This window comes from Petaurus breviceps, unplaced genomic scaffold (assembly GCF_028583685.1).
Source record: "Petaurus breviceps papuanus isolate PSGF00001 unplaced genomic scaffold, PetGlider_PUasm1.0 207, whole genome shotgun sequence".
Taxonomy (NCBI): Eukaryota; Metazoa; Chordata; class Mammalia; order Diprotodontia; family Petauridae; genus Petaurus; species Petaurus breviceps.
In genome coordinates, this window is record NW_027185850.1 from 22,811,908 (window position 1) to 22,820,848 (window position 8,941).

Genomic DNA, 8,941 nt, shown 5'->3' on the forward strand with positions numbered 1-8,941 from the left:
TGGAACTTGGGAAGAGATGGGCTGGATGAATGGGTCTGGAGATGATTTCCATAGAAATACCTCCATGGTTGGTGATGAGCTCACCAAGGGAGTGAGTGTAAAGAGAAAAGAGAGGAGGGCCCATGGATTCTGCAGTACAAGGGAGGGAAACAAGAATGGGACACTGGGGGGGGAGGCCTCATTATGGGGAAGGCTTCCTAGCAAATTGGGATGTCCAGCAGTCAGTCAGCAAAGCTTTGATTAAGCCCTTAGGATGTGCCAGGCATTGTGTGAAGGGCTGGTGATAAAAAAATGGGGAAAGAACGGTTCTTGCCCCCAAGGAGCTCTTGGTCCTATGGGGAAGACAACATGTAAGTGATGCCTCCTTAGGTAGTGAGCTCCCTGTCCCTGGCTAGATGGCCACTTCTCAAGGGATGTTTGAAAGGAGCTTCCTGCTCGAGTGGAGTTGAGCCAGATGACCTCTCAGGCACCCTTAGAACTCTGAATCTTTTATTTGCTCAGAATAAGCAATAAATGCTTGTCACATCAGATTGAGGGGAAGTGGGCAGGGAGCTAGAAAAGGGACGACAGGGCCCTTGGAAAGGCTGCCTGTTGACACTTTTGCCCCAGCCTCCATCAGCCCAAGGCCCGCTTTCCCTCCAGATCTCTGCCAGGCAGCCGAGGTGTCAGACAGCCTGTCAGGTCTGGCTGTGGGCAGCAGGGCTGACATCTCCTAGATCTGGCAGCTGGCTGTCAGGCCTGGTCCCAGTCAGGTCCCCTGCAGCCCCTAGCAGCGAGCCTGCTGGGGCTCTTGGGAGAGTCATGTGGGGTCCAAGTGAAGAAATGCATGAATCTCGGCCTTCACTGTGACCAGACTGATTCTCTCCTTGAACCTGGCTGTGAAATCTTGGGTCAGCCCGAATATTGAACCAAGAAGAGGGTGGACTGAGAAAGTGATTTCCTCGGTGGCTTTGGACAGATTTCTTTCCCTTGATCTCAAAGGTCTCTTAGGTTTTAAATGAATTCTTGCTCCTTGGAGGGCTTTCCCATCATAGAAGGACTAGAAGGCAGCATCAGGAGGCCAGTTAAGGCTTAGGAGTAGGAAGAATTTCCTAACCATGAGAACTGGTCAGGATGGGAATGGGCTGCCTAGGGAAGGCTTTGGGCAGCGGCTGAGTGACTGCACATTTCCAAGAGAGTATAAGCTCCTTGAGGGCAAGGCCTCCCCACTGCTTAGCATACAGGAAGTGCTTAATAAAGGCTTATTGCCAGATTGTAGGGGGGGATACTTTTCCTTGTATGGGTCAGATGAGATGACTACAGAGGACCCTTTCGACTGTGAGATTCTGTGACTGTATTGCTGCTTCTCCTTTCCCTTGATGGACCTCAGTTTCTCCATCTGCCAAGCGAAAGGGTTGAACCCAATGGTGCCCAGCCCTAAAGGCTGTGATCTCTGGCCTCAGCTCCCAGGTTCTCCGCTAAGCTGTTCTCTGTGGTGCCAGCAGAGGGCACTCTGTCACCAACAAATGCTCAGTGCTTTCCTCCCATGGCCTTTTCAGAAACTCAGGCTTGTAAGATGCCCCTGGCCAGTGGACTCCGAGGGGCCCCCTCGGTGCCAGGTGGGAGCCCTGCGTTGGCCTGCTTAGGCAGATCTTGAGAATTCCCCTCTACCTGAGGATGGTCATGTAGTAAAATGTTTCCTTCCAGCCTATTCTCTTAAGACTCAGCAGGATGTTAATAGGACTTGAAGCCAGTCAGGAATGGGAAGATCAGTGAATTAGGGTCCTTCATAAGTAGACAGCAGGTGCCTGATTCTTGCCTTGCTACTGTTTTCTATGACAAGGGGAAGAAAGGGAAAGCACAGGGCCTGATCCACACCCATAACAAGCCCTTCATTAATGCTTGTTGACTTGGAAAGTACGGCACAAAAATGGCCAATGGGGAATTGATACCCTAGGTAAAAAAAAAAGAGACAGCAAGAGTGAGGTAATAAGCATTTATTAAACACCTACAAGAACCCAAGATACCTCTGCCTTTGGATCCTCAAAGGGCTGGCAGGGCCTCTGTGAGGGAGTGATTTCTTCTTTCTTTTTTTTTTTTTACATATTACTGTTATTTATTCTATGCTTTACAACTTACAAGTTCCTTTACATCCTTCCTTTAATTCTTTTTTTTTAATCTTTTTTTTTTATTAACTTGTTTGTTTCCTTTTAGTCTACAGGATTCAATTCCACAATTCCTTGAGTTTCACATTTTGTCTCCCTCCCTCCTCTCCCCACCATGGCAGCTTATAGTCAAGTATAGGATCTGTAAATACTTTCACATTATACATTAGTCAGGTTTTAAAGATAGATTGTATCAGCTGGAATGAAAAATGGTAAAGAGGACATAAAACCAAATAAGAGAAGGAAAAAGATCAGGTATTTTGCTTCCACCTGTTTATAAACTTAGTTCTTTCTAGTTCTTTCTCTGGATGCACATATTTCTCTCCATCATGAACCTTTTGGGATTGACTTATATCACTGCATTGCTGAGAAGAGTCCAGTCTATCAAAGTTGGTCATCACACATATGTTGTGTCTGTAATTGTTTACAAATTTCTCCTGGTTCTACTCTTCTCACTCAGCATCAGTTCTTTTAAGCTTCTCCAGGTAAATATGAAGACCGTCTGCTCCTCGTTTCCTATTGCACAATAGTATTCCATAACATGCATATACCACAACTTGTTCAGCCATTCCCCAATTGATGGGTACCCCCTTAATTTCCAATTCTTTGCTACCACAAAAAGCTGCTATAAACATTTTTGTACATATGGGTCTTTCTCCCATTTCTATGATCTCTTTGGGATATAACCCTAGGAGTGGTATTGCTGGATCAAAGGGTATGGAAGTATTTATAGCCCTTTGGTCATAATTCCAGATTGCTCTCCAGAAAGTCTGGATCAGTTCACAACTCCACCAGCAATGCATTAGTGTTCCAATTTGCCCACGTGAAGGAGTGATTTCTTAAGGGTCCTGGGGAGTGGGAGTGGTGCCGAAGGCCCGAAGGAGGGTGCCTACACCAGTTTTCCAGGAAGGGAAAATGGCATTCTTGGCAAATGCTGCAATGGTGAGCTCATTTACCAGCCAAGTGATGAAAGGCAGGCATCAGGACCATCTAGAGAAAGAACCCCGGGGTCACAGAGTCATCAAGCTGGCCAAGGCTGGGCTTGTCATTTTTCTTGGCAGGGTCACAAAACTGGCTGATCCAGAAAGACTTTCATGACTGTTTACCTCGATTTTTAGCAGAGCATTTGATAACATCTCTCCTGTGGGATTTGTGTGGAAGGGAGTGAGGGGTCAGCTAGCAGCAATCCAGGCACTTTTATGGGTCCAGAGTTGAAATGACCAGTGGAGGGAGATGGCAGCATTCAAGCGGGATTGGCAAGACTTGTGGCAGAAGGCGAATCACGAAGGAAGCCCAGCACATGGAGATGGAAGCTCGAGGGACAGGCGGTGAAGATGCCACAGCCAGTAGTCAGAGGGTCCTGATGGGCCACAAGCATTGCTGGACTGTAGACCACGTGGAGGGAAGTGAAGGTCCAGGAAGGTGGGACAGCCGGTTAGGAGAGGCAAACAGAGGATTCTGTATCTGGACCTTAGGTGATGGGGAGCCAGTGAGGGTTATTGAGTAGGCTGAGGGGAGAAGGGACTGGAGTGGGCAGAGAGCTGAGGAAAGGAGAGCAGTTAGCTGCTGCAGTGGGCTCAGTGTGGGGTCATGGGAACCTGGGCCAGAGCGGTAGCAGCGCCCAAGATGTTGTGAAGGAAGAAGCCAGAACTGGAAGCAGATTGGATTTGGAGTCAGGAAGGATGACAGTGCCCTCTGCAGCAACGAAGAGTTGGGAAGAAGGGAGGGATCAGTGTTGGAGGCATTGAGTCTGAGATGTCTGTAGAGGTCTGTCAGGCTGATGTCCAGCAGGAAGGTGCTGACTCGGGACAGGAGCTCAGGGGAGAAACAAAAAGGCTGGATATTTATAAGTCAGGGAATCATTTGCATAAATATGATAATTGAGCCCGAGAGAGTTGATGGGATCACCAAATAAAAATGTACAGAGGAAAAGAGACAGTACCCCCAAACAGGATCAGCAGATGCTGATTGCTAGCAGGAATGGCCTGGATGGAAGTCCAGGAAAGGCCACAGAGGAGTGATTAGACAGGCAGGAGACCTACTGGGAGAGAGAAGGGTGTCCGAGAGAGTGATGGGCAGTGCCAAACGCTGAAGACTGTGGGCACCTGATAAATGTTTAACTAGAGGAACGCCAATTAGCTGCATGAGATGCTGTGGAGGTGGAATCCACAAGACCCGATTCCATTATGGGAGGCCTGAGGGAGAGAGAAGAGGGACGGATGGGGGTGACAGGGAGGAGGGAGATGCTGTCAACAAGAATGAAGATGCCTGGAGAATAGGTTTTGGGTTGGTTGGTTTGTTTGAAAGGGCAGGGGGAATTCTTGGATGAAGGCATAAAGTGCCTGCTGATTGAATTTGACAGGAAGCTGGGAGGACTCATTGAAACATTAGCGATGGTGGTCAGGGCCCCAAGCAGTGCTGACAGGTTAGAGTCCGGAGCTGAACTTAAGATAAATAAGATGGGATAAGGATAAAGACTTACATTTGGATTTTCAATTGAATTCACAAGTAAAGGAGGGGTAGGCATGCTCAGAGAGCAGCTTGTCTGAAAAGGGCCTGGAGGTTTTAGTGGACCACACTCAACAGAAGTGTGATATGGAGACCAAAAAATTAGAGGGACCTTCAGCTGTATTAAGAGGGGCATGTTGTTGTTCAGTCGTGTTCTACTCTTGGTGACCCAATTGGGGGTTTTCTTGGTAGAGATCCTGGAATGATTTGCCATTTCCTTCTCCACCTCATTTTACAGATGAGGAAACTGAGGCAAACAGGGTGAAGTGACTTGCCCAGAGTCACACAGTAAGTGTCTGAAGCTGGATTTGAACTCAGGCTTTCCTGTCTCCAGGTCTGGTGCTCTATCCTCTGTGCCACTTGGATGCCCTAACAAGGGCATAAGCTTCTAGAAATAGGGAGGTGACAGTCCCACTTAGCTCTACACTAGCCGGATACTGTCTGTCTGGAGAACTGGGTTTAGTTCCTGAAAATCCCATTTGAGGAAGGACGTTGATGACCCAGTGAATGTCCAGAGGGGAATGACCAGGATGGGCAGCGGCCTCAAGTCCCTGACTTGGAGATCAGGTGATGGAGCTGGGGATGTTTATCCTGGGGCAGAGGGGAACTGCCTTTAAGTCATTACAGGCTTAGCCTGCGGAAGAAAGGTTGGCCACATTCTGCCTGATCAGAACTTCTGCGGTTCTGTTGGGCAAATTCTACCATGGAGCCTGGATTGTCTAACCTGAACATAATTTCTTAGGTCCCACTCTCTCTTACCTTGCCCAGGGTCATCCAGCTCACCCCAACATCTACAGGTGAGTGCTCAAAGCAGGCCTCAGCAGCCTGCAGAATACATGCCAGAGATGGCATGGGGTCCAGCTTTCAGCGGCCCATGTGCGTCTTGGCACTGCCAAGCCTGCCTCCTTGCCATTGGCATGGGCTGCCGCTGGCCACCTGCCACCTGGTCCCCCCACCCACCTTCCTCACACATGAGGGCTTTCCGAATGAGCTCTCACTCAGTGCCACCCCTCTCTGGCTTGCCAGAAGGAAAGGGGTTGGAACCTTGGCATGCCACTCTTGCAAAGGTTGCCAACCCCTGATCCAGACAAAGAACCCATGCTCCACTTGTGCCCCAGAGCTAGTGCAGTTCTGGCCCAAGCCCCAGCGGGGCAGTCCCAGACTAGCCTTGGGTCAATTCCAAGGTCATCCTCTGGGAGTCAGGGCTATTCTAAGGGGGGCATTCTGAGGTCTGGGGCAGCACTCCTCTAATTTGTTAATGTCATGAATGAGTTACCACACCCCATGTCCACTAAACCAGGAAGACAGAAGATGCCCACATGGATATTAGTGTTGTAATCCAGTAAAACTTGTAACAAAGCCAGTCTGACACATAGAGAAGACAGGCACAACCATCACTGACCATCTTGGCCGTCAGGCATTGGGGAAGCAGTTCTGTAATTGCTTGTGGTTAATATTAGTCCGCGTGGCCAAGCTGAGTGTTTATGGTTTTCTTTTCAGGGTTCATGATGATATCAGTTTTCTCTGACAACCTCATGATCAGACAAGCACCTACTATGTGTCAGGCACTGTGCTATGAACCTGGAATAAAGAAAAGAAACAGAAGACCATCCCTGCCCCCTAGGAGTTCTCAGTCCAATAAGGGAGATAATAAGCTAACAACTCTGTACAAACTGGAGACAGAATAAACGGGAGATAATGGACAGAGGGAGGGCCCTGAGATTGGGAGGGCTTGGGAAAAGCTTCCTGGAGGAGGGGGCTTCAGATAGGATTTGAGGGAAGGCAATAGAGGGGAACGAGGAGGGCTTAGAGGGGAGCCTGAGAGAATGCCCAGCGCCAAGGGATGGAGGGTCTTGTTGGAAAGGCCGGTGTCACTGAATCAAAGCGTTCATGTCAGGGAGGAAGGTCTAAGGAGACTGGAGAGGATAGAGGGACTGGGTGATGGAGGGTATTTTGTATGTGATCCTGGAGGTGATAATGAGGCTGTTACCTCTTGTGTGAGCCTCAGTATGGCCCCCGACAAGACAAGGATGTCGTAGCTCAGGGGTCCTTTGCCCAGGGCCCATGGGTACTTTTTTTAAATGCCTTGAAATAATGTTTCAGTAAACTGTATATTATTATATACATTCATATATTTACGATATAATAACTGCATATTATATCATACTGCGTGCATTCAGTATGTTGGTCGTGTTTCTGATGTAATGTCTTTTATCTGATGCATTTGTAAACGCTCCTCGGAGACAGGAGTTCTAGGCTTCACCAGCCCTAAGGGACCCTGGCACGGAAACAGTGCAGATCCTTGGCCTCAGCTGGTCCCTGATGTTCTATAACATTCTCTCCCCGAAGGTCCTTCCACACTATGTTCCAGAGTCCACTCCAACATTGACACTCTATTGTTCTTGCATTTTATTCCAAAGTTCCTACTTGCTCTAGAATTTTATTCCCATTAATAAATACGGACACACCCCAAGGATACACCCCAAGTCTGGGTTTCCTGGGTTCTAGAGGGACCCAGGAAGCAGACATACCAGTTATGGGTAGTCATCCCAGTAGGGGATGGCACCTGGTACATGGGGGGGGGCAGTGAGGGACAGAGCCAATGAAAAGTGACCCTGGATTCCTGGCATCTGAGAGTCTTGGGTACAGAGAGGAGAAGAAAGTGGATGATAAGACAATCTGTCTAGGCGAGTGTGCTAACCAGTTCTAGACGCCATGGGCAGAAGCTGGGGATGAAGAAGAAAGTGTGCTTTGGGAGTAAAGACCCATGGGACCTTACCTCTGCCCCTAAGGGCCCTCCTTTGCTGTCTAAGATATGATGGACTTTGACCCCTTGGACTTTGGTTTCCTCATCTATAAAATGAGGGGGTTGAGATGAAATTGTCTCTAAGATTCCTCCCAGCCCTGACATTCCCTATCCTAAGCTCTCAGCTCTGACATCCTCTGAGTTCTGAGAGCCTCTATGTTCTGCCCGAATGCTCTATGTTCTCTTTAGAAATCAGGCTCATCCCTCTTCTTCCCCCACCCCACCCCCCAAAGTTACGAGACCCCCAGTCCCACATGTTTTCTCTGCTCGTGTTGCAATAACTTCTTGCTGGTGTCAAGGCTGCTGTCTTTGTTCCTTTTTTCTGCTGTCAGCAGTAGGCAGGCAGAATCAACCCACCAGGCTGTTTAATTGCAATATGAAAATTCATGCCTTTTGGAAGGAAGAAAAGGCGGCTGCCATCCATTCAGCATCTCCCTCGCTGCTGCATGCGCTGATTTGGTCTCATTCAAGCCAACACAAGGATGTTCATTATCCGGAGAGGGCCATTAAGCTGGGTTCTCAAGCAGGCGATATTTCACTTTAAACAGCCCGAGAATCGGGCCTTCTCCGAGCCCCTGGGCTCCATTAATGTGGGGGAGCCCCTGCACCTGCTGTGTTGAGCTGCATTCCCAGCAAAGCTGGCCTGAAGTGTATTGGACCTCCTGGAGAAGGGTGGGGACTGGGGGACTGGACCATGACTCACCTGGTTTGCTCTGGGGTAGGGGTGGGGGTGGGGAGTCCTGCTCAGGCCTTGGTTCCCAAGCTCATGAATCTACTGCTAAAAGGGACCTCAGAGGCCCACTCATCCATCTTCACAGATGAGGAAACTGAGATGGGCTGCAGCAGGGTTCTTAACCTTGGGACCGCAGACCCAAGAAGACATCCTGGATAGGTTTAAGGAGACCCATGAATTTGGATGGGAAGAAATTACATCCTGCTGTCAATACAGTTGATTTCCTTTACAATCCCATATATTTTATTTTATGCATTTAATAGTGTGATTTTGAGAAGAGGTCCATAGGCATCCTAAGACTGACTGCCCCAGGAACCCTGAACATAGACAAAGTTCAGAATGCCTGAACTAGAGGATTTCTGAGGTCTCTCGACTCTGAAGTTGTTACACTGCTACATGCCAAGCCCTTGGCTAGGCTATAGGGTACGAAGAGCTTAGCAGGACAGAAGTAGGGAGCTGGAAGGAGCCTCGGCAGCTGTCCCATCCAACCCCCACACAAAAGGAATCATTGCTATGGCATATGTGAGAGGGAGAGTGTGGAAGAGAATGGAATCTTATGGGGTCAGTCAAGGAAGGCCCCCTTTGGAAGGATTGTCTTGAGAAAGGACCCTACATTGGGAGTGGAGAAGAGCAGGGAGGGCATTCCTGGCTGGGGCCAGAGGAGGCAATAACTCAGACACCAGCATGAAGAAGGCAGTTCTGTTGGCAGGAAGCAGGCTGAGGCACCTGGAGTAAGCAGTGAGTTCCTGG

At 48.9% G+C, this 8,941-nt stretch overlaps 1 protein-coding gene across 1 annotated transcript in view; it reads left to right on the forward strand.

The window, feature by feature from the left end:
* The first annotated feature begins 7,227 nt into the window (after positions 1-7,227).
* The window catches only part of LOC138164967 (protein mago nashi homolog), a 237,049-nt gene continuing 235,335 nt past the window's right edge, over positions 7,228-8,941 (forward strand). Inside the window, exon 1 of the mRNA XM_069092974.1 lies at positions 7,228-7,231. The gene's annotated coding sequence lies outside the window, so the exon portion shown is untranslated. The remainder of the gene's footprint in view (positions 7,232-8,941) is intronic.